The following is a 27,649-nucleotide window of genomic DNA, read 5'->3' as shown; positions in this document are numbered from 1 at the left end:
TCCTGCGCGCCGATCAAAACGCCAGTTCTAATGAATCAGGCCCAGTGTGTCTGAAAATACAGATGGAACCACAGCAATTTCGCTACTTGGGAATGTACCCAAAAGTTGTCGAGAAGTTAGGTAAGTAAGAAACTCAGGGTAGAAAGCAAAGGCGGTTCAAAGAAGTTCCAACATCACAAACAACTAAGACAGTAGAGTTTAGAGGATAACTCCACAAAGAGGATGCATTGGTTATGATCTAATTGTACATTCTGCTAAGCTCATTCATAGTGTATTTTTGGTCAACAGTCTTCTCATGATGACCAGCTGTCATTTTCTTTTGACATTTTCTAAGTTGTGCTTGCTAAAGTAATAGCATGTGGATTAATTTATTCTTAAACTTTGTAATAATTTAGATACATTCCCAGAAGTTTGTCTGAATTCGCATGGCGGGTGAGAAACATTATTTCTCAAAAATGATCCTATTATTATTATTGTTACCCCTATAATGTGCTTAAAAGGGAGAAAAATGACAAATTGCTGTGCTGATGAGCGCATCATTTGGGCATGTCTGTAATAAAACATATACATATTCATTTCTAAAATGAAACACAATACCCTAGTTTTATTCTTGCTTGGAAACAGCAATACATTGTTCCTGGAAGCCTAAGCCATTTAATGCTTTAGGAAATTAAGCCAATTAAAGAGCTTATTCAGTTTCTTTGTCCGCAGAGAGCACATCTGTTGTCTTGCTTATACTGTGTGTGGACTGACTTTTGGAAAAAGAAGGTTTTGAACTGTATTTTACGATTTAAAGGTTAGAAATTATGTAATAATATGTAATATGTTATATGGTAATATTGTTAATTCAATGGAGATTTTATAACCTAAGAGGCCATTGGATTGTTCTCTGGTTTCACAGCAGCTTTTATATTTATGGCATCACACCACAAGTGTCTCACAGAAGACTCTGACCTTTGTATGTATAGCAGCCGCTCTGCACTGTGCAACAAACCAATCTCCTAAGTGGGGTGTCACATAATCGGTGCAGTCAATCATCAGTCGATGATTGACTGCAGCTGTCAAATTTTATCTGTATAGGAAAAGAGTTTTTTTTTATTGGAGGAGGAGTGGCGTCGAAACAGGAGGTATGTTTTTTTAAAATTGTATATCATATAAGGCCCTTGTCCTGTTAAGTTTAGATTTTAAAGCTTTCTGATGTAAGAATGCAGTAATATAATAGTTACACAGCTGGCATCTGTATTTAACAGCAGCGAACAGCAGAGTTCGCTGATCACTGCTTTTAAACTACTTAAATGATGAGATCAGGCTCTCGTTTGCTTCTCATTAATGAAAGGGTATTTTCTACCTTTACATGACTTGAGCCCTGCCTCTAGGAGCCTGTTACGAACTATTCTTGCCGTGCACTTCACCCCAGCTGCCATTTGCCATTCCTTTTGTAGGTCACTTGATGTCATCCTGCAGTTGCTGAGTGACATTCGAATAAGATGGCGGTCATCCCGGTCAGTGGAGAGTCGTTTTTGCCCTCTGCCGGTCTGTAGCTTTGTTGTCTCCAATGTCTGCTGCTTGACCTTGTTGTAATGGACTGCCGTCTTAGAAATTTTAAGGATGGAGGCAACATGACGCTCACTGTATCCCTCTGCTAGTAAAGCCAGAATTGAGCCCTTCTTTTCTTCACTCAAGACTTTTCTTTTCAACTCATTTGGCATGGTTAAAAGTTAATTTTTCATTCCTATTACTTTTGGGATATTACTAGCACTTGTTTTGCCATCCAGCTTGTCATATTGCAAGAGGATTGTGAACACCACAGCAGGGTTTTTTATACTTTCCTTCGTTAAATAAGATTTGGTTCAGGTGATCACCTAATTAGAAGCACATTAAGTAGAATGAGGTGTACTCTGGCTGGAATTCAACTGACATTGGAATGGAATGGCTGTTAGACATGTAGATTGTTGTTTTTAATCTTCTGAATATAATTCAATAAATATTGTCTATTCATTCAGTATTAATTTTTTTCTGATTTGTGCTTTTTCTGTTCACTCCCTTGGTTATGGGATAATGGTGTAACAGACGGGTTTTTTCTATGCAATATAAGCACATGCTACTGTTGGATCATTGGCTTATATAAAGGTGATGAACAGTGCCTGGTTTTCTCCACACATACCGCTTAGAATGATCACCAAAAGTTCTATATTCGTCTCATTAGACAAGAGAATCTTATTTCTCATAATCTGGGAGTCCTTCATGTGTTTTTTTTTAGCAAACTCTATGGGGGCTTTCCTATGTCTGACACTGAGGAGAGTCTTCCATCGAGCCACTCTACCATAAAGGTCCGACTGGTGGAGGGATGCAGTGATAGTTGACTTTGTGGAACTTTCTCCCATCTCCCTACTGTATCTGTTGAGCGCAGCCACAGTGATCTTGGGGTTCTTTTTTACCTCTCTCACCAGTACTCTTCTCCAACGATTGCTTAGTTTGGCTGGACGGCAGCAACTGGCCAAAGATGTGGGTTGCCAGTCACCAGGTAACTTTTGTTTCTCGGTGATAAAGCTTGGCCTCTCACCGCACCTCTCAGCAGTGACTATTGAGTCACCATGTATTTGCATATATGCAGGGCAGTCTCGATCATTGCTTACATACAGCAAACTCAGGATTATGAATCCGCTGTACTTTTGTACTTTTTATTAGGCTTTATTAGCTATACAGCACAATATTATGGGCTTCAAGCCCAAAACTGGGTCACATATGCCCAGCAGTGGGGTTGTCCTGGCAAAATTGTTGGCAAGTATACTTTGGGATCTAAATAAGGATCTTTTAAACCTTGGTAACCAGAATAAATTTGTACTTTTTTAAATGATACGCCAGTCATTTTAGGGGACATTTCTTTAGCTGCAGTTTTTCATATTAATAGAAAGACCGGGTTTCTTTTTGTACCAAATTGGGCTTAATGGCCTTATTTATCAATACTAACAGTATGTTCCTACGTGTAAAAGCAATGCTTTTTTGCCCTCTGTGTTTTTTTTTCTGCAGGTGTCTATTCCAAAATGCGCAATAGGAATCTGCTGCAATTATTGGATTTTTGCCACATTTTTTAAATTTGTTTCCTCCTTTTTTTAATGTTCTTTAGTGGGAACGAGTTTTCATGAAATCACATCCACTTTTGCTTGAACTGTTAAGTGCAGCAGATATTCCAAACACAAAGACACAGTGAAAAATAGTGCAGCGCTCAGTGTACGATTTTCATTTCTTAAATTACTTTGTCAATCAGAATGCAGAAAAGGATTTCCAGTTTGTCAAGGAGCGCTTCCGGCTGATTCATTAATTACTCCGAATATTTAAAGGAATATCCAGTTTATTATTAGACATAAAAACACAATGCGTTTCGGCAATACATAAAATTAGCCTTCATCAGGTAAAATCATATATATCTTTAAAAGACACATTTATATAGGGAAAAAAAAAAGGTTCCACCCTTCAAACAATTATCATCGATTAAAAACACATGCACACCTCTATAAACTGTTGTGAGGCTAGTTGTAGGTGGAATCTATATTACTTGGAATCTAATAAAAAAAAACAAAAAAAAAATTTTTATATGTTTTTTTCCCTTCCCTCTCCCTTCTCTTCTCATTATATATATATACTTCTTCCATGTTTAAAATTAATAAAGTTAGTAAGGTTATCTATCGTTTAGCATCCATATTAAAGAATTTGTATATATCTCTGATGAGTCAAAACTATTTTTCCAACCCGTAGATAATTTCATTTTATTAGTTTCATCACTAGGGACCATCAGATTAAACAGTATCTGTTTGGACTAGAACTCATGCATTCATATTCCCTATATCTTTATCACACTTACATATTTACTCTACAGAGCCACCCACATGTATGGTCTCTGGGTGCTTAGTTTCTTTCAATGGGGTTTTTAGCCATTGATTTCTAGTCGGGGATATTTGTGTTCCACACAAATCATTATTATATACTAGAGGAAACATCTCATCAGAAATGGCATATGATCACATTCTTAAGGGGGATTCAAAGCGAACCAACAAGAAACCAGTAGTAAATACATCAAAGAATCTTTTTAGATTTAAGACAACAGTGCTATATATTTTCTAGCTTATCATTGAGGCCATCTGGATACAGAGTCCTCAATCTGTATATCCAGAAGGCCTCTTTCTTATTTAACTGTTGTATCCTGCTCGAAACAACTCCAGGAATCTGTTCAACTGGTGTCAGGGTCACATTGAATTCTTTTTTATGTGTTAGCAGGAGGTGTCTTGATAGACTGTGAGTAAGGAGACGAACTTTGGCATTGTGCCTGTGGCCATTCAATCAGGTTTAGACCATTTGAGTGGTCCTCCCCACATATTGGAGGCCACAGTCACAATTGATGACATATATTACAAAGTCGCTCGTACATGTCAGAAATTGTTCTATTTGAAATATTTCACCTGTACTGTAGGATACTAGTTGTTTATCTGCTATATTATAGCAACACTGACATTTTTTCTGTTTGCATTTACATACCCCAATTTTATTAACATTCTTTTGGTGTATGATTCCAAGGATTTTTGTAAAGTTTTTAAAGAATTTTGTTTTTTTGAAGAGCTTTTCAGTCGGCTGGGAGCTACCATATTCCTTATTGTTTTTCCCCTTCTAAATGTAATGTTCGGGGCTTGTGGTAATACATTTCGCAGCAGAGGGTCTTGTTTCAGGACATATCAGTGTTTTTTCAAAATTTCACGGATTTTTTCGTTGTCTTCGTTGTAGGCTGTAATAAAGTTAAACTGCCATTTTTCATTATCAGGTATCCGGTGAGGTTTAGTTGTATCTATAACAGCATTTTCCCTCACAGTTTTCTCAATGTTTTTTTCCATGGTGTTTTCAAGCATTTTTTTTCAAACATTCTCCCTGGGTTTTTGCTAGATTAAACTTATAGGCTTGTTGTATTAGGGTTTTTGGATACTTTTTTTCCCGGAACCTATTGGTCAGAATTTTGCTTTGTGCTATATAATCCTGTTCTCTACTATTATTTTTCCTTATTCTTAAATATTGACTAAATGGAATATTACTCTTCCATTTAGTATAGTGTGCACTATTGTAATGTAAATATCCATTAACGTCTACTTTTTTAAAATGGGTTTTTGTAACAATTTTCTTTCCCATGTGTGAGATCTCTAAATCCAAGTAGACTATTTTTTCTGCACTGATTGTGGACGTGAAGGAAATCCCCCATGTGTTTTGATTCATTTCTCCTACCATCATATGGGCTTGTTCTATGTCACCCCTCCAGATGATTATTAAGTCATCTATAAAACGTTTATACATTATTATATTGTCTTTGTATTTTTCTGAACTGAGGGGGGATAGGGACTTGAATAACCCCATAAAAAGATTTGCAAAACATCGCGGTACCAAGCTGCTGCAGGTACAGTTGTCCATCAAATTCAAAGACTTTATGACTCAAAATGAATTCCAGACCAGCCAGAAGGAATTCCAGTTGTTCCTCTGGCATTTTTCCATTTTTCTCCAAGTAAAATCTGGTAGCTCTTATACCCAAATTATGTTCTATATTTGAATATAATGCCACTACATCTAGGGTTAGGAATAGAAAATTCTCCTCCCAACTTATTCCCTCCAGGAGGCTGATTAGATGGTTAGAGTCTTTTAAATATGAGGGTAGTGATTTGACATGCGTTTGTAGGTATAAATCCAGATAGTGAGACAAATGGCTAGTGAGAGAGTTAATCCCTGATATAATGGGTCATCTGGGTGGGTTCACGGGGTCTTTATGAATTTTGGGAAGATGGTAGAAGAAAGCCATGGCCGGTTCTTTATTAACTAGAAATTTTTTCTCTCTTTTTATTATGATCCCTTTCTCAGATGCCTCATTCAGAAGTGAGTGATATTGTTTAGAGAAATCACTGGTGGGATCCTTTTCCAATTTTTTATAGTATTTTCGATTGGATAGTATTTTGGCTGCCTCAGCAAGGCAATCCTTTCTATCTTGGATAACCGTGCCACCGCCTTTATCAGCCTCTCTGATTATTATTTCGGTGTTCTCTCTTAAATTTTTTAAGGCTTCTCTTTTTTTAAGGGTGAAGACCCCGTGAACCCACCCGGACAACCCATTATATCGGGGATTAACTCTCTCACTAGCCATTTGACTCACTATCTGGATTTACACCTACAAACGCATGTCAAATCACTACCCTCATATTTGAAAGACTCTAACCATCCAATCAGCCTCCTGGAGGGAATAAGTTGGGAGGAGAATTTTTTATTCCTAACCCTAGATGTAGTGGCATTATATTCAAATATAGAACATAATTTGGGTATAAGAGCTACCAGATTTTACTTGGAGAAAAATGGAAAAATGCCAGAGGAACAACTGGAATTCCTTCTGGCTGGTCTGGAATTCATTTTGAGTCATAAAGTCTTTGAATTTGATGGACAACTGTACCTGCAGCAGCTTGGTACCGCGATGGGGACTCGGGTAGCCCCAAGTTTTGCAAATCTTTTTATGGGGTTATTCAAGTCCCTATCCCCCCTCAGTTCAGAAAAATACAAAGACAATATAATAATGTATAAACGTTTTATAGATGACTTAATAATCATCTGGAGGGGTGACATAGAACAAGCCCATATGATGGTAGGAGAAATGAATCAAAACACATGGGGGATTTCCTTCACGTCCACAATCAGTGCAGAAAAAATAGTCTACTTGGATTTAGAGATCTCACACATGGGAAAGAAAATTGTTACAAAAACCCATTTTAAAAAAGTAGACGTTAATGGATATTTACATTACAATAGTGCACACTATACTAAATGGAAGAGTAATATTCCATTTAGTCAATATTTAAGAATAAGGAAAAATAATAGTAGAGAACAGGATTATATAGCACAAAGCAAAATTCTGACCAATAGGTTCCGGGAAAAAAAGTATCCAAAAACCCTAATACAACAAGCCTATAAGGCTAATCTAGCAAAAACCCAGGGAGAATGTTTGAAAAAAAATGCTTGAAAACACCATGGAAAAAAACATTGAGAAAACTGTGAGGGAAAATGCTGTTATAGATACAACTAAACCTCACCTGAAACCTGATAATGAAAAATGGCAGTTTAACTTTATTACAGCCTACAATGAAGACAACGAAAAAATCCGTGAAATTTTGAAAAAACACTGATATGTCCTGAAACAAGACCCTCTGCTACGAAATGTATTACCACAAGCCCCGAACATTACATTTTGAAGGGGAAAAACAATAAGGAATATGGTAGCTCCCAGCCGACTGAAAAGCTCTTCAAAAAACCAAAATTCTTTAAAAAACTTTACAAAAATCCTTGGAATCATACACCAAAAGAATGTTAATAAAATTGGGGTATGTAAACAGAAAAAATGTCAGTGTTGCTATAATATAGCAGATAAACAACAACAAATAGTATCCTACAGTACAGGTGAAATATTTCAAATAGAACAATTTCTGACATGTACGAGCGACTTTGTAATATATGTCATCAATTGTGACTGTGGCCTCCAATATGTGGGGAGGACCACTCAAATGGTCTGAACCCGATTGAATGGCCACAGGCACAATGCCAAAGTCGGTCTCCTTACTCACAGTCTATCAAGACACCTCCTGCTAACACATAAAAAAGAATTCAATGTGACCCTGACACCGGTTGAACAGATTCCTGGAGTTGTTTCGAGCAGGATACAACAGTTAAATAAGAAAGAGGCCTTCTTGATATACAGATTGAGGACTCTGTATCCAGATGGCCTCAATGATAAGCTAGAAAATATATAGCACTGTTGTCTTAAGTCTACAAAGATTCTTTGATATATTCACTACTGGTTTCTTGTTGGTTCGCTTTGAATCCCCCTTAAGAATGTGATCATATGCCATTTCTGATGAGATGTTTCCTCTAGTATATAATAATGATTTGTGTGGAACACAAATATCCCCTGCTAGAATTCAATGGCTAAAAACCCCATTGAAAGAAACTCAGCACCCAGAGACCATACATGTGGGTGGCTCTGTAGAGTAAATATGTAAGTGTGTTAAAGATATAGGGAATATGAGTTCTAATCCCAACAGATACTAGTTAATCTGATGGTCCCTAGTGATGAAACTAATGAAATTATCAATGGGCTGGAAAAATAGTTTTGACTCATCAGAGATATATACAAATTCCTTAATATGCATGCTAAACGATAGATAACCTTATTAATTTTAAACATGGCAGAAGTATGTATATATATAATGAGAAAAGAAAGGGAAGGAAGAGGGAAAGAGGGAAGGAAAAAAAAACCACTTAGAAAATGTTTTTTTTTTGTTTTTTTTATTAGATTCCAAGTAATACAGATTCCACCTACAACTAGCCTCCCAACAGATTGGAGAGGTGTGCATGTGTTTTTAATCGATGATAATTGATTGAAGGGTGGAACCTTTTTTTTCCCTATATAAATGTGTCTTTTAAAGATATATATGATTTTACCTGATGAAGGCTAATTTTATGTATAGCCGAAACGCATTGTGTTTTTATGTCAAATAATAAACTGGATATTCCTTTAAATATTCGGAGTAATTAATGAATCAGCCGGAAGCGCTCCTTGACAAACTGGAAATCTTTCTCTGCTTTGTCAATCAGAGTGCAATATAGTTTTACCAGAGAGCGTCAATGTGTCAAAGACACTTATTTTTACATATCGGCCAAAATTGTTATACCTGAATCTTTTAAAACTTATGGAGGAAAAATATAGTTGGGAGCAGGAATATGATACTTTTTGCTCTTCCACTCTGTAATGTAATATAGTTGGTTTAAATAATAAAATTTGTGCCAAAAAAATAATCCTTCAATTATCTCATGCACAGCGATTCCAAATATGTGTGTTTTATCTAACATCTGGTATCATTATAGAAGTGCTCAGTTTAGTTTTGACGACTGTGCTTCTGACGCCAACGCAGGCTGGGGAAAGGCTGACCATGGGATGGTTTACTGGAATATTAAAAAAAACCCATCATATACGGTATATATATTTACCTATGTTAAATATATTAGCTGCTACTTAGTAAAGTTTACTATTATGTTAAGTAGTAAATGAACGTTTACAATTGTTCTAACTTTTTATTTACTAGTATACAGTATGTCCAAACTTAGCTTCTTGCAGATTTTCATTAAAAAAGCACTCCTCCCATCAAAATTTTTTACAGTCTTAATATATTGCAATCATCACATTATATAGCACTGTGTGCTTACAATTGCTCATTTTGCCCTTCTGCTCATCTAATTCTTCTCTTTTCCATTATGTCTATGACATCACATGATGAAAAACTGACTAGCTGATTTCTTCTAAGCTCTATTTAGAAAAAGGAGGTCAAATTTCCCTGGGAAAAGTACAACAGTGCTGTTATAATGGCACCATCATAACAACACAGTTGGGTTGTGTTTTTCCCAGCGCGGAGGAACCCAGGAGAAACTCAGCAGCACTCTAGAGTTTTCCATTGGAGGTTGTTACCTTCTCCTTTCTGACTCTGCACCCCACCCATCAGCCCAAGGCTATGACCCATCAGAGAAGTGTGACCTTGTCGCGGTTGATGGGCTCACATGAATTGGCCAATTTATGCGCTAAGAGAACCTTCACTTTTGTAAGTAATTTTTAAAAAAATTTGTCTTACTTTTTATTATAGTTTACTCGGCATTTATGATAGATTCTGTGTTTGCATGTGTATTGGTCTCTACAGTGTGCTGCTGTGTTCCTGCTTTTTGCAAGAAATGTATTCATTGCAGTTGGCACCTGGAGGTGCAGGTCAGGTTTTTTGTTATATGCACACCGGTTTGTATCCCAGTTAATTTCTTTAGGTTATTATTATTATAAAAATGCACAATAATTTTTTAGATTTGATCCATTCTTTGGTCATTTTATTTTGTATATTTTCTTAAACCTTTGCTTATTGTAATAAGAAATTTTGCATCTTTTTGTTAATCACTGTACAGGGTTTTGAGCACCACAAACAACTTTACCCTTCTAGGAGTATTTAATCTAATATTGATTTTTTTATAGTAATCTTTGCTGTATTTGATACAAAAGTAAAATAAGAAGAAAAACAGGAACTAATATTGTTATGCCATCAATAGTACTGTAGCGAAGTGTTCTTGGCCAATAATTTTTCCTGAAGATCACAGTGTTTATTTTGTATTACCAACGTTTGCTGCAGCAGCTCACAAAATATAATAAAAATGACAAACTTTTTGGTCCTCTGAACACTAATGTGCTGCAGTACAATATTACACTTAGGCAATGTGCACACGTTGCGGAACTCCCGCGGAAGTTAGCGTCAGAATTCCGGAATTCCATTCCACTGGAAAATCGCATTTTAAATTCCCGCGATTTTCCTGCGAAAAACTAGCGTTTTGCAAGTGTAATTAGCTTGCAGAATGCTTGCGTTTTCCAAGTGATCTGTAGCATCGCTTGGAGAACTGATTGACAGGTTGGTCACACTCGTCAAAAACATAGTGTTTCACGAGTGTGACCAACTTTTTACTATGGAGGCTGCCTATGCGACATCAATAATAAAAGATCTAATGTTAAAAATGATAAAAAAAATTAAAAATCGGGTTATATTCATCTTCTGACGTCCCGCGCAGCGTCCCCAGGCCTCTGTGATGCTCCGACAGGTCCCGTTCCCAGTGATGCATTGCGGCAATGACCTTTGACGTCTCGGTCTCGCGAGATCGCTACATGATCGTGAGATGCGATGTCAGCAAAGGTCATCGCAATGCATCACTGAGAACGGGAGCTGCAGCGTGTATCGCTGAAGCTTGGGGACACTGCGCAGGATGCCGGAAGGTGAATATAACCCGATTTTTTTAATTTAATTCTATTTTTTACAGGGATATGGTACCCACAGCCTGGAAGACAGTCTCCTCTCCTCTGGACCATGGGTACCATCCGCAAATGTTCTGCTTACTTTTCGCATGGTGGGCACAGCCACATGCGGAAAGTAAGCAGAACAATGCATTCCTATGTGGGCAGAATCGCGGGAATTCCGCAAATTAATGAGCATGCTGCGGATTTTTCCACGATGCGATTCCGCCACGGGAAAATCCGCAGCATTGTGGAATCCCATAGGATTGCATGGGATGCTGTTTTTTTGCGTTTTCGCGGCAAAATTAAGCAGTAAAAACTGCTGCGAAAACGCGAAAAAAATCGCAACGTGTGAACGCAGCCTAATTTTATGCATGAAGCCCTGTGCAAACCCCAGTGAAAACAAATCCATCTGCTGCAAATGTAACTTTGACTATATTTTATCTAGTATGTATTAAAATATATTTGATACATACAACTCAGCCAAATAATTCAGCAGTAAGGATATCATATTAATGATTTAAATGTCACAACTATAAATATGTCACTTTGCTAAAACTGGCATTTATTCAGATGGTTTTCTGCTTGACGTTGGATATTCCTGAAGATCTGACTGCATTCCAGAGTTAAGCCTGTTGACTCTCATCAGTTTCTGTTTGGATTTAATCTGACTCTGAGTTTGACTGTAATTTTATACCTGCTGCTATAAAGTCTCTCCTCCGCACTACTCCCACTGTTTAAACACAACTGCTGTGTTATTTAGACATGTCCTACACATATTCAGTATGTCCATGTGTCTGGTAAAGTTGGTGCTTACTATTCTCATCATATGGCCCTTGGTAGTCTTCTAAGCGTTAATGAAAAAAAATCTGTTAAATTTGTCTAAAAGGGAACCTGTCTGGTCCCCCGTGCCCACTGACTCAGCAGTTGTGCCTGCATATATAAATTCCCTGCCTAACAGCCCCTGTATTACATACATAAACAGATATTTGGAAAAAGTATTTCTAAAGTCTGTTTATAATATTTAAATAAGAGCTTTGAGTAGTCAAGGTTGCGTTAGTGTCCCCAGACTAGTTGGCTCACTTAGCATGCTATCATGGCATCATCGCACGTGCTATACCTCGCACATGCTCGCGGCTTCTTCCCCTGTCAACTCTGATCCTGAAGCTAGGTGTACGCGTGCCAGCTTCAGAGAGGAGCACTGCATATGATCAGGAGTGCAGAGACTTCCGTTTATATGATCATACAATGATCACCAGTGACATTATACACAGAAGCTCTGTATATGTCAGTGTATAGGAAATACAGAGCTCACCAGGGTCATTATACAGAGGAGCTCTGTTTTAAGTGTCAGTGTACAGGTAATACAGTGATCGGTGACATTATACACAGGAGCTCTGTATATGGTGTCACTGTATAGTTAATACACCAGTGACATTATACACAGGAGCACTGTGCATAGTATCAATGTACAGGAACTACAGGGATCACCAGTGACATTACACTCAGGAACTCTGTATATACTATCAGTGTACATGTAATACAGTGATCACCAGTGACATTATACACAGGAACTCTGCATATAGGGTTAGCGTACAGATAATACAGTGATCACCAGTGACATTATACACAGGAGATCTGTTTTAAGTGTCAGTGTACAGGTAATACAGTGATCACCAGTGACATTATACACAGGAGCTCTGTATATAGTGTATAGTGTATTGGAAATACAGGGATCACCAGTGACATTATAAACAGGTGCTCTGTATATAGTGTAAGTATACATGTAATATAGTGACTTACTACTGACGTCTCTGGTTGAACTCATTCATCTTTGCTTTTCTTGTTCTTCCAGCGCAAACAGCTATCATTCTATTCTTCTAGCCAAAGGTTGCCTCTGCAGGAAATAAGACCGTTATCTATAGCTGTTCACTTCTAGAGCACATTCCCCTCTTTTTCCCTGTCTTCTACACTATGTCAGATGAAGAAAAAAGCGACATAGTGCTGCCCTCCACAGTAGCAGGACATCCTTTATGTCACCCATACTGGGCCCCTTTATTTAATAATGTCTCCCATCCTAGTCCCCTTTGTTTCTCCATCCCGGGCCTATACTTTCATCTGTCCCAGGCCCCTATATTACTCCATTCTGGGCCCCTATGTTGCCACATCCTGGGCCCCTATCTTGACCCCATCTTAAGCCCCTATGTCTCCCCCGTTCTTTGCCCCTATGTTACCCCCATTCTGGGCCATGTTGTCACCCATTCTAGGCAACTATGTCCCTCCATCCTGGTTCCTTATGCTGCCCCTTCCTGAGCCCCTATGTCCACTTCCCTGACCATTCATTGTAAAATGAACAGGCCTAGGAGAGGTCCTTCAGGTGGCTCAAGATGGGGCAAACACCCTTGAGAGATCGGACTGTCCTTGGGGTTCCCCACCTCCTATGTGGGCTCAGGCAATGTTGCAGATGACTTAGGGGCTGTCAAGGGCTACATGTCAGAGGCTCCCGCACTACCTGAAGCCAGGTCACAGCCCAGGCACCTGGGAATCGGGCTCCAGGAAGCATGTGGAAGCAGTCTCCCCAGCCTCCCAAGGAAGGAGAAGGAGTGGACACCATGCATTCAGAAGCAAGATCTTCGCCAAACCACACCTTTTTCAGGTCTGTTGAGGAGTGCATGGCAACACTATCTCCTACCCAGCAGATGCATGTAATGCATTCGTGCCACGGTGCTCTACAGCAGGTTACCTCCCAACCTCCACCTCCCACCACTGTAGTTCCTCCACCTGCACCCCCTCCAGCCACTTTCCATCCTCCCCCTCCTATTACATCTGCACCCCCTCCAGCCACTTTCCATCCTCCCCCTCCTATTACATACCAGCAACCTCCCCAGTACCAGCAACCTCCCCAGTACCAGACATCTCCCCACTTCCAGCAACCTGCCCCGTACCAAACTCCTTCCCCGTACCAAACTCCTTCCCCGTACCAAACTCCTTCCCCATACAACTTTCCATCAACATCATCTGCTCCTACAGTCCCTGCCCAACCCTCCACTCCACCGCCCACCACCTCTTCTGCCTCCCACATGTCCACCCATTCTGTAGCTTTTTCCACACCATCACCTCTAACTGTTCCTTCCCCACCACGATCCCAGTCCTCTCTCCACACTCCCATTGTCGAAGTGTCCCGCAGCCCCTCCAGCAGTATTTCCACCCCACACTACACAGATTTATGATGTGTTTTGTAATAAAAATGCCCAGTTGGTTTCAAACCTTTATTAAAAAAGTTTTTTTAACTTTAAAAACAGTTTACAAAAAAAAATATTTTAAATAAAAGTTAAATTATTGTTTACACTGGTTGTCTGTCATTTCTTTCTGCAGCGAAATATGTTTAAAAAAAGGTTAAATACAGGGTATTTAAAAGGTAAAAAGGTATTCAAAACCAGGTATATAACTGTGGGTAAATTTTAGCTTTTTGCCACAGTTGTGTTCCTGGTTGTGTTTGAAGCAAAGTATTTCACCTAAAAAGTTGTGTTTATTGTTGGTGATTTCCTAACAATGTACACAACTTTTGTTAAAAGGTGAAATACTTTGCAAAAAACACAACCAGGTACACACCTGTGGCCTAAAGCTAAAAATAGAGACCATGACAAGATAGCCAACTTTGGTTGGCAAAGGTATATACTGTTGGTACAGAAGGTACACAAGTTTGGTTAGGGCACAAATCTTTCACACTCTGTCATCCTGCCAGTGTACTCTGCCTTGAGGTAACATAAAGTATAGTGCAAAATTGTCCCTCATTACTGAAACCGTCACAGAACTTCTAGTGGTAATGTCATGGTAATCTTGCAAGGTGGTTTCTTCAGAGGTGTCCTCAATGGAAATGGGTTCCTTGCAGATAACAAAATTGTCGAGTACCACGCAAGCTTTGATCACCTCATCAACAGTTTCTGTCTTGAGGTTGATCGCAGTCAATAGGACCCACCATTTGGCTGTCAGAATACCAAAGGTACATTCAACCATTCTTCTTGCTCTTGTGAGGCGGTAATTAAAAATGCGTTTTGGTCTTGTCAATCCTCTGCTAGAGTACGGTTTCAAAAGGTGTTCTGACAGCTGGAAGGCTTCATCCCCTACACAGACAAATGGCATAGGTGGACCAGATGTTTGCGGCAGCGGTCTAGGTGGTGGGAACTGGAAGGTGTTTCCATACAGTTTACGCCCCATGGCAGACAGTTTGAAAACTTGAGAGTCATTGGAGCGCCCATAGGCCCCAATATCAACAGCAATAAATTTGTATTCCGCGTCAGCGATGGCCATGAGGACAATTGAAAAATATTTCTTGTAATTGAAATATTCCGATCCCGATCCGGCTGGCTTTACAATGCGGATATGTTTCCCGTCCACAGCGCCCAAGCAGTTGGGAAACTGACATATCTGTTGAAACTTGTCAGCAATTTCAATCCACCTCTTTGTTGTGGGCTCTGGTAAAAACTCTTCAGCTAAGGAGTCCCACAGTGCACGGCATGTGTACTTCACTATTCCAGATATGGTGGAAATCCCGAGTCTGTACTGGAAATGCAGTGACGAAAGGGATTCTCCAGTTGCAAGAAATCTGTGGGGAATTAAAAAACAATAAATTAGCTTTAAATCACAGCATTACATACCAAAACTCAGCTATAACACTTGGAGATACAAACTACCACCAACAAGATTGCAGTGAAAGTGTGCTCTGATGCGATCACATCCAATAAATGTGGCTTACCTTAAAGTCACCATCAGACGCTCTGCGGGTGAAACAGAGAAGCGGCAATAGGTGTCCGCTTTTCTTATGAGGTGTGCAATGCGCTCCACCAAGTAATCAAAATTCTCCATTTTCATCCGAACATATCCAAAAAATTTATCCGGGTTTCGTCGAAGGTCCATGCAGAGTGTAGAATAGACCCCACGCGTCATTCTCTTGGCTGTGATGGGGTGGATCCACAAACGTCGTCTACGATGCCTGATGCGCTGCTGTCTCGCTCTCTCCTTCTCCAGAACAATCACCCTCAAACGATTCGCCTCCGCTATAAAATCCGCCAAATTCTTCAAAATATTTCCAATGACAACATCCATCTTCGCCAGTAACTTGCTCTTCTCTCCAACCTGCACTTTCTCCTCTACAACCTGTCAAAGAAGGGCTGTAGGAGCACGCTATATATAGTTTTCCAGTAGCCAATCCCGTTCGGAAGGCCACAAGGGTCAATTTTAAAAACCGGATCCGGCGTAATCCGTCGAAAAACGGATAGAAAAACGGATGAACCGGATGAGACGGATCCGGTTTTGTCTGTCAAGAACAAGACGGATCCGGCAGAAAACCGGATCCGGCACATCAGGTTTTACAAAACATTTGCCGGATCCGGCGTTCCGGCACGAAGCCGGATTGCGCCTGACGCCGAAAACCTGATGTGTGAAAGTAGCCTAAGACGCAGTTGAGTCTGTTGCACAGGAAATAACCACTGCGGAACTGTTGTGCGTGCCTGAGGTCAGGAGGCCTGTTTTGGCCACTATAAGATGCGGCCACTGCCTTTTAGGGCTTATCTACAGCATTCTATAATACGGTAGACAAGCCCCCGTTCCAACCTGCAAGATAAGAAAAAATACATTTTATTATACTCACCCAAGGGGGTGGTCCGGTGTGGTCTTGTCCGATAGATGTCACATGTCCGGGTCCGGCGCCTCCCATCTTCTTGCAATACTGCCCTCCTGCTTCTTCATTGTTCCCCAGCATCGCGCTCCTGCGCAGGCATACTTATCTGCCCTGTTGAGAGCAGAGCAAAGTAATGCAGTGCGCAGGTGCCGGGAAAGGTCACAGAGGCCCAGTGCCTGCGCACTGCAGTACTTTACTCTGCCCTCAACAGGGCAGATAAGTACGCCTGCATAGGAGCACGATGCCTGGGAGCAATGAAACAAGCAGGAGGCGGCGTCACAAGAAGATGGGAGGCGCCGAACCCGGACCTGCGACACCCATCGGACAGGACCGCTCCGGACCGCCCCCCTCCCCCCGGGTAAGCATAATAAAACTTATTTTTCTTATCTTGCAGGTTGGAACGGGGGCTTTTCTACAGTATTTTAGAATGCTGTAGATAAGCCCTGAAAGGCAGTGGCCGCATCTTATAGCGGCCAAAACAAATGACAGGTTCCCTTTAACAATGTAAAAAGATGGTTTAATTCTGGAGATCAGAAACTTCAGACATGTGTTAAGGTACTGTCACACTTAGCGATGCACCAGCAATCCCGACCAGCGATATGACATGGTCAGGATCGCTGGTGCATCACTAAGTGGTCGCTAGTGAGCTGCCACACAGGCAGATCTCACCAGCAACATAGCAGGGGTCGGGGGTCGCTACTTACCTGTCAGATGAGGCGATGAAGACGTCCTCCCGCCCGCATCCACGCGTCGCTCGTCTCCACAGCAGGAAGCCCAGCAGGAAGCTGACGACGAGAAATGGCCCAGGACGTTCTCGCGCGATCAGCGATAGCCTGGGGGGGAGCCGGTCGGAGGTAAGTATCAGACTTAGCGATATCGCTAACAATATCTCTATAACGTCACAAAACCAGTGACATTTTAGCGATATTGCTAGCGATATCGCTTAGTGTGACAGGCCCTTAAGATGTATCAGGATATTATTTCTGTTTTCTCTGGTGTAGATAATCTTTTTCTGACTCAAGATGCTGGGTGGTGACCCTCCTGGCATCTGTCTGCACCCAGTAGATGTATTCATATAAATTTCATTTACTATCTTCTTTTGTTAAAGTATGTTTTTTGTTTTTGAGAATTCAAGCCTCTAGCATGGCAGGCAAAAAACATAGCAGTGATCAACAGGCTGCACGGCTAAGCATGGGATGATTTTTTCTGTCTAAAGATCGAAATGGTATTCTTATTTAAAGGCTTATTGTAGCGACACATAGAGATACATTTCTACAGTGGGGGAAATAAGTATCTAATACACTGCTGATTTTGTAAGTTTTCCCACCTACAAAGAATGAACAGGTCTGTAATTTTTATCATTAGTGCACTTCAACTGTGAGAGATAGAATCTGAAAAAAAAATCCAGGAAATCACATTGCAAAATTTTTACATACAGTAAATAATTTGCATTTTATTGCATGAAATAAGTATTTGATACAATATAAAAACAGGACTTAATATTTGGTACAGAAATTTTTGCTTGCAATTACAGAGGTCGGACATTTCCTGTAGTCCTTGACCAAGTTTGCATACACGGTACAGGGATTTTGGCCCACTCCTTCATACAGATCTTCTCCTGATCTTTAAGGTTTCAGGGCTGTCGCTGGACAACATTGAGTCTCAGCTCCCTCCAAAGGTTTTCTATTGGGTTCAGGTCTGGAGACTGGCTAGGCTGCTCCAGGACCTTAAAATGCTTCTAACGGAACCCCTCCTTAGTTGCTCTGGCTGTATGCTTTGGGTCATTGTCACCTTGTAAGACCTAGCCGCAACCCATCTTCAATTCTTTTGCTGAGGGAAGGAGGTTGTTAGCCAAAATCTCGCCATACATGACTCCTTTCATCCTCCCTTCAATACTGTGGAGTCGTCCTGTCCTCTTTGCAGAAAAGCACCCTCAAAGTATGAGGTTTCTTCCACCATGCTTCATGGTTGGGACAATGTTCTTGAGATTGTACTCACCCTTCTTCTTCCTCTAAACATGGTGAGTGGAGTTGATGCCAAAAATTTCTATTTTGGTATCATCTGACCACATAACATTCTCCCATGCCTTTTCTGGATCATTAATATGGTCATTGGTGAACTTCAAATGGGCCTAGACATATGCTGGCATGAGGAGGGGGACCTTGCCTGGCAGGATTTTAATCCATTATGGCATAGTGTGTTACTAACAGTAATTTTTGAGACTGTGGTAGCAGCTCTCTCAAGTCATTGACCAGGTCCTCCAGTGTAGTTCTGGGCTGATTCATGACCTTTCTCAGAATCATCCTTACCCCACAAGACAAGATCTTGCATGGATACCCAGACCAAAGAAGATTGACAGTCATTTTGTGCTTCTTCTAGTTTCTAATAATTGTGCCCACAGTTGTTGCCTTTTCACCAAGCTACTTGCCTTTTGTCCTGTAGCCCATCCCAGCCTTGTGCAGTTCTACATTTTTGTCCCTAGTGTCCTTAGACAGCTCTTTAATCTTGACCATGGTGAAGAGGTTGGAGTGTGATTGATTGAGTGTGTGGACAGGTGTCTTTTAGGCTATGTGCACACGATGCGGATTCTGCTGCGGATCCGCAGCGTTTCTGGCCCTGCGGGTCTGCAGCAGTTTCTGCTGTGTTGTACAGTACCATTGTTTTCGATGGTCAAACCAAAAACTCTGTGCACATGCTGCGGATTTTTCCGCGAGTTACAATTCGCAGCATGTCAATTCTTTGTGCGGATTCCGCTGCGGTTTCACACCTTATCCATTGTGAGGTGTGAAACCGCAGGGCTAAACTGCAGGCTAATCCGCAGGTAAACCGCAGGACTTTTGACCTGCGGATTTTTACAAATCCGCGGGGACAAATCTGCAGCTCTCCAAACTATGTGTGCACATATCCTTATACAGGTAACAAGTTCAAACAGGTGCTATTAATACAGGCAATGAGTGCAGAGTAGGAAGGCTTCTTAAAGAAAACCTAACAAGTCCGTGAGGTCAGGTGATCAACTACATATTTCATACAATAAAATGAAATTTAATTATTTAAAAATTATACAATGTGATTTTCTGATTTTTCTTCTTAGATTATGTCTCTCACAGTTGAAGTGTACCTATGATAAAAATTACAGACCGCTCCATTCTTTGTAGGTTGACAAACTTGCAAAATCGGCAGTGTATCAAATACTTATTTTCCTTACTGTATATACCAGTACTTCTCACCAATACCTTTTTATTAGTGGTAAAATAAAAGTCTTCTTTTCTAGAGAATTACTAAAAAAAAATAGCAAAAATTACAATAATCACATTTTTAATACAATTAAAAAAACAAGTGAACAAATCAGCAAATAACATGGACATATTGATAATCCTGTAATCCTATCAACCAGTACAATAAAATGAACAGAGTATTTATTGTAAATGGTGTAAATAAATGTGTGTTTGTTTTTATTTTATCTGTTAAATCTTAACTGAAGTTAACACAAATGTAATGCTTACATATATCTTTGGCAAAATGGCAATTAAAAAAAATTTGTCTCACAAAAAAAACCACACAAGACCACATATTGTGAAGCTTACATAAAAATAAAAAAAGTTATGGCTGTTTCAACTATGAATGAATGCACGAAAATAAAACTGCCTGTTCACCTGAACAAATGCACAACAAAAATGTACTGTATATACTCGTGTATAAGCCGACCCGGGTATAAGCCGACCCCCCTAATTTTGTGACAAAAAACTGGGAAAACTTATTGACTCGCGTATAAGCCTAGGGTGGAAAATGCCGAAGCTACTGATAAATTTAAAAATTAAAATGAGCCCCATAAGATGCTCCATAAAGTTCATGATGGCCCCATATAATGCTCCATAAAGTACATGATGGGTTCCATAAGATGCTCCATACAAAAATGTGCCTAATAATGCTGCACAGTGAATAATGGTGGCCCTATAACATGCTCCATAATAACATATGCCCCATATAATGCTGCACAGTGATTGGCGGCCCCTTATAATGCTGCACAGTGATTGGTGGCCCCAAATCAAGTGTGAACATTAGCAGAGACAACTTAGCTTGAGAAGGCAGGAACTGAGCAGGAAACTAAGACCTCAGGTGGCAGGAAAAAATCACCAACATGGGAATAGGGAGTCGGCTGTCTTAAATCCAGTCTGAGACTCCAGATGTCCAATCCTCATCCTCATTATCAGGTGGCAGGTATCTGTTAATTAGATCAGCTTCTTTACCTCCTGCCACCACCAGACGGAGCCCGGAAAGAAAACTCACAACTCCTCTGTCAGTACAACCAGCTCCCTCACCAGAAACCAGAGGCAGACAAGAAAATGAGTTCACAACAGTACCCTCCCTTGAGGAGGGGTCACCAAACCCTCATCCACGCCACCAGGCCGATCAGGATGGGCCTGGTGAAAAGCACGAACCAATCTATTGGCATGAATGTTAGAGGCAGAGACCCAAGAATTATCCTCCTGGCCATAACCCTTCCATTTGACCAAATACTGGAGTCTCTGTCTAGCCAAACGAGAATCCAATATTTTCTCTACCTCATATTCCATATTGCCTTTAACCAATACAGGGTCAGGAGGTGCCGCCGTAAGAACTACTGGCTCAACAAACCTCTTCAACAGAGATTTGTGAAATACGTTATGGATCTTAAACGTAACTGGAAGAGCCAATCGAAAAGAAACAGGATTAAGAATATCAAAATCTTATGAGGGCCAATAAATCTTGGCTTGAACTTTGGAGACGCAACCTTCATAGAGATATTCTTTGATGACAACCAAACCATATCACCCACTTTAAACCGGGGACCAATGGTTCTATGCCGGTTGGAAAACCGCTGGGCCTTTTCCTGAGAGAGTGACAACTTATCCACCACTTGGTCCCAAATCTGCTGCATTTTCTCTACCACAGTGTCCACACTTGGGCAGGCTGAAGATTCCACTTGTCCTGAAGAAAATCGAGGATGAAACCCAAAGTTACAGAAAAAGAGCGACATCAAAGTGGCATAACTAGCTCTATTGTTTAGCGCGAATTTGGCCAAGGGCAAAAATGAGACCCAGTCATCCTGATGAGCAGATATAAAACATCTCAAATAGGACTCCAAAGTCTGGTTTGTTCTCTCAGTATGCCCATTGGTCTGAGGATGAAATGCAGAGGAAAAAGATAACTGAATTCCCAGACTGGAACAAAACGCTTTCCAGAATCTGGAAACAAACTGGACTTCTCTGTCCGACACAATGTTCTCAGGAATCCCATGCAACCGAACCACCTGTTGTAAAAACAAGGGCACCAACTCTGAGGAAGATAGCAACTTTGGGAGTGGTACAAGATGTACCATCTTAGAAAATCTATCACAAATCTCCCAGATAACAATCATTCTCTGAGAGACAGGAAGATCAGAAATAAAATCCATTGAGATATAGGTCCATGGCCTCTTGGACACCGGCAGGGGCATCAACAACACACTAGAATGAGAACAGGGTTTAGAACGAGAACAAGTCCCACAGGACTGCACAAAATTCCTGACATCATGAGATAAGGCAGGCCACCAAAACGACCAACTCACCAAATCTCTGGTACCAAAAATACCTGGATGACCAGCCAATGCGGAGCAATGAACTTCAGACATCACTCTCTTCCTCCACTGGTCAGGAACATACAATTTTCCTGTAGGACAATGCTCAGGTTTATCCTCCTGAAATTCCTCCAGGGCACGTCTCAAATTGGACGAAATGGCAGAAAGAACTCCCCCCTCACCTAGGATGGTAGTAGGCTCGGTCACAATAAGAGAATCATCAAAGAAACTCCTGGAAAAGGCATCTGCCTAAACATTCTTAGTGCCCGGAAGAAAAGAGACCACAAAATTAAAACGCGTGAAACACAAGGCCCACCCAGCCTGTCTAGGATTCAAGCGTTTGGCCAACTCCAGATAAATCAAATTCTTGTGGTCGGTGAGGACCACAACTTGATGTCTAGCTCCCTCCAACCAAGGTCTCCACTCTTCAAATGCCCATTTCATGGCCAACAATTCCTGATTCCCCACGTCATAGTTGCGTTCAGATGGGGAGAACTTTTGAGAAAAGAAGGCACAGGGTTTCATTTTAGAAGTCACATGATCTTTTTGGGACAAAACAGCTCATGCACCAATCTCAGAAGCATCTACCTCCTCCTGAAATGGAAGTGAGACATCAGGTTGCCGTAAAACCGGAGCAGAAGTGAATCTCCACTTAAGCTCCTGAAATGCCGAGACAGCCTCTGGAGACCAATTCAGCACATCAGCACCCTTCTTGGTCAGATCAGTCAGTGGTTTGACAATACCTGAAAAATTACCTATAAATTTACGATAGAAATTAGTAAAACCCAAAAACTTCTGGAGAGCCTTCAAAGAAGTGGGCTGAACCCAATCATAAATGGCCTGTACCTTGGCCGGGTCCATTTCAATAGTCAACGGAGACAAAATAAATCCCAAAAATGAAATCCTCTGTACACCAAAGAGGCATTTCGATCCCTTTGCAAACAGGGAATTCTCCCTCAAAATCCGGAACACAGTCCGGACATGTTCCACATGAGAATCCCAATCACTGGAAAAGATCAAAATAGCATCCAGATAGATGATCAAAAACTTATCCACAAAGTCCCGGAAAATATAATTCATAAAGGATTGGAAGACAGAAGGGGCATTAGTGAGCCCAAAAGGCATCACCAGGTACTCAAAATGTCCCTTCGGAGTATTAAACGCCGTCTTCCATTCATCCCCATGCTTGATGCGAATAAGATTATACGCCCCCTGAGGTCAAGTCTAGTAAACCAGCAGGCACTTTTAACTCTGGAGAATAAATCAGACATCAGAGGTAACGGGTACTGATATTTAACCGTCATCTAGTTAAGGGAACGATAGTCAATACAAGGTCTTAATGAACCATCTTTCTTGGCCACAAAAAAAACAGCACCTAAGGGTGAAGAGGATGGTCTAATATGACCCTTCTCCAACGACTCCTTAATATAGGATCGCATAGCATCATGTTCAGGTACTGATAAGTTGAAAAGCCGACCCTTGGGAAATTTACACCCAGGCATCAACTCAATTGCACAGTCATAACTGCTATGAGGAGGCAAAGACGCCGACTTGCTCTCACTAAATACATCAGAAAAGTCAGCCAAATAATCAGGAATATCATGAGACTGAGGAGAGGTGGAGAAAACAGGAGTGTCCCTAAGAACACACTGAAAACCCAACTTACCACAGACACAGATATCCAATCCAAAACTGGATTATGAGTTTGCAACCAGGGGAAACCCAGAACAATAGTATAATGCAAATTGTGCAGCACCAAAAATTTACAATTTTCTTGGTGGTCTGGGGCAATTCGCATTATCACCTGGGTCCAAAACTGAGGTTTATTCTCCGCCAAAGGAGTAGCATCAATACCCCTCAAAGGAATAGGTGTCCACAGCGGTATCATAGGAAAACCACAACATTTAGCAAAGTCCAAATCCATCAGATTCAAAGCTGCTCCTGAATCTTCAAAAGCCTTAGCGGAAAATGTGGATAAGGAGCAGATCAGAGTAATTGCCAAAAGAAACTTAGGTTGTACACTGCCCACAGCAAATGTGTGTGCAAAACGTTTCTCTCGTTTAGGGCAGACAGAAATAGTATGAGATCCTTCTCCACATAAAAAACACAGCTCATTACGCCTTCTAAACTCCTGACGTTGCGCCCTAGGCAAAACCCTATCATATTGCGTAGGTTCAGACGTTTGTTCAAAAGGTGGCAACGCCTCTCGTGTAGTTTTACGTTCATGTAAACGCCGATCAACTTGAATGGCTAATGACATAGAATCATCAAGACCAGAGGGAACAGGAAATCCCACCATAACATCTTTTACAGTCTCTGATAAACCCTTCTGAAAGAGAGCTGCCAATGCACCATCATTCCATGTAGTAAGGACCGCCCACTTTTGGAATTTTTGACAGTATAACTCTGCAGAATCCTGACCCTGGTTCAATGCCAACAGGGTTTTCTCAGCTTGATCAACAGCATTAGGTTCATCATACAACAACCCTAAGGCTTGAAAAAGTGCATCCACATTAGTCAGAATAGGATTTTTAGGTGTCAGAGAAAAAGCCCAATCCTGGGGATCGCCGCTCAGCAAGGAAATGACAATTTTAACCTGCTGCACAGAGCTCCCCGATGAGTTAGGCTTCAAGGCAAGAAATAATTTACAATTATTCTTAAAATTCAAAAATTTATACCATTCCCCAGAAAACACATCAGGAGTAGGGATCTTTGGTTCAACAGCATGTGATTGAGTGAGATAGGCGGAAATTCCCTGCACTTCAGCAACGAGCTGCTCCACACGATCAGACAATTGCTTAATCTCCATTAGAGAAAAAATCCTCCTACAGCCCCAGAGAAAAAGAGGAAAAAATACATATAAAAAAAAATTCTGACACTTTTTTAACAATTCTTTCCTGCTTTTGAGTACCTTAGAATCTGCGGTATGGCAGGTGATTCTGTTATGAATGGGTCACCGAGGAGGAAAAACAAAACCAAGCTAAGTCACAGAAAACCAGAGAGGTTGGTAACTACGTGGATTGCAGACCCCTGATCCTAACCACACAACTAACAGCAGCCGTGGAGCTTACCTGCGATGATTTTAGATGCCTCATCACAGCCGGAGGACTAAATAAGCCTAAAGCAAGAAAAGGGGAAATCTAAAACTGCTCCAGAGCAGACCCCAAAGGAATAGACAGCCTCCACACATGTATTGACGGTGAGACAAGATGAAAACACGAACACAGGTAGGAAAATAGGCTGAGCAATCGATGGGGCCCACACTAACTAGAAAGGACAGGAAAGGAAAGATAGTGTCTGCAATCATGCCAAAAAACCCTGCAAAAATATCCAAAACTTCTGATAGCAAAAAAAACCCTGAAGTCACTAGACTTCACCCACTATATCAGCACTCTGGCATATTCTGAGAACAGAGCAAAAAGAGGCCAATCTAATAAGGGACAAAAAAGCAAACAGGCACATACAGTTACATAAGAGTGGAAATTCAGCACAGCCCCAGCCGGGGCTGGCTAAGCACACAAAAACTGAATAGACCAAACCAAATCAAGTGTGAACACTAGCAGAGACAACTTAGCTTGAGAAGGCAGAAACTGAGCTGGAAACTAAGACCTCAGGAGGCAGGAAAAAATCACCAGCATGGGAATAGGGAGTCGGCTGTCTTAAATCCAGTCTGAGACTCCAGATGTCCAATCCTCATCCTCATTATCAGGTGACAGGTCTCTGTTAATTAGATCAGCTTCATTACCTCCTGCCACCACCAGAGGGAGCCCGGAAAGAGAACTCACAACTCCTCTGTCAGCACAACCAGCTTCCTCACCAGAAACCAGAGGCAGACCAGAAAATGAGTTCACAACACATATGCATGTGTGATGTTTACGTTCATAGTTTATATATGCCTGCTAATGTCTATGCTATGTATAGTATACACATGAGTAATGTATTAAATGAAATTTGTCAGCAGTTTTTTGCTGTTATCTAAAAGCAGGATAATGTAGGAGACCTTAATTCCAATGATGTGTCACTTATTGGGCTGTATTTTGCTGTTTCAATACAATCAGTGTTTTATGAGTAGGAGATTATCACTAGAGGACAACTGGCCTTGTGCCTCCTCGTCCGACCACACCCCCAGCACTGATTAGCAGCTCCCTGTCAAAATACATTATACACAGAAAGCTGTCGATCAGTGGTATGGGTGAGGTTATACACAGCTAAAGGCTAGGGCTACTGGTCGGCATCTGCAAAGTGTCTGGACATTATTTAACCCTAGCATGCGTATTGGGGGCCTTTTAGGCCCCCATGCTTACTTTTTCGCTATTATCTGCAAAATTACTTAAGTTAGAATTTTGAAACTCCAGGTAATCCTCAAGTATGACGTTGTTGGTAATATCCAGTTGTTCATATAATTTTTTTCATAGGTATTTCAGTGTAACAATGCTTTTTTGGTGAAAACCATATCTGTACGGATTGGGGGCCTTAGAGGCCCCCAATTATTTTTTATCATGTTCTCAGTAGTGTTTGTGTCTCAAGTTACTTTATTTGTACTCAGTAATGCTGGTGGAGGGGCCAGGGTGTGGATAATGCCATATGAGAATGTCATATGATTTTTGGATGTAGAGATAAGGCCATGACATCATCTCAGGTCCTTCTGAACACAGTAATGAGCTGTGTAGAGAGTAATGAGGACAGTATACACTGTGAGCTAATTGTGAAGGACCTGAGATAAGATAAGATTGTTCAATTTGTAAGGAAAATGTCTGCAAAGAACATTCTTCCGAAAAAATAACTTGTCAAAATTGTTTGGAAGACTAATATAATAGAAAATAAACATAATAGAAATGTAGCTGCAGCTAGTTTGGTATAGATTTCTATGCGTTTTTGTGCGTTTTTTCATATGTTTGTGTGAAATTTGAAAAAAAAAAAAATTTTTTTGGTGTTTTCGGTGAAAAATTATAATTAAAATTTTGATGACTAATCATATTTTATTTAGCAGTTTTAAGTGTATTTTTCCATACGATTTGCATGGGGGCCTAAAAGGCCCCCAATACGTTAATATGAAGATTTCTGATGTCACGCTACTACGGAAAAGGCATGAGAGAGGCAAATAATAAATGAATCATTATAGTCTATATACTGCAACATCAGTAAAGCATAGGGAGCAATGATTTCCAAGTATCCATATTTCATCAGAATTTAAATATCATGTATCAAATTGTAATAAATTAATTAAATAAATATTAGTGGAATAATAATTAAATACTGATGAAAAGAACTATGGGAAAGCGCCATATAGGAATTATTCATACAATCAGCATATTACATTCAATCATATAGAAGCAAGTAACAGCCAGGATATTAATAAATGATTAAGTAAATTAAACCCTATGTGACAATTAATGTGTTTTTAAGAAATTTTAGCTGTAACATTAATTGGTTCAAGCTAATAAATAGTTCATAGTAGTTAAAGTACGCACCAAGCTGTACATACCTGCTGTCT

This window comes from Dendrobates tinctorius, unplaced genomic scaffold (assembly GCF_039654945.1).
Source record: "Dendrobates tinctorius isolate UK_male_01 unplaced genomic scaffold, ASM3965494v1 ptg000070l, whole genome shotgun sequence".
Lineage (NCBI taxonomy): Eukaryota > Metazoa > Chordata > Amphibia > Anura > Dendrobatidae > Dendrobates > Dendrobates tinctorius.
The sequence above is the reverse complement of the archived record's forward strand: the minus strand, read 5'-3'. Positions refer to the sequence as shown.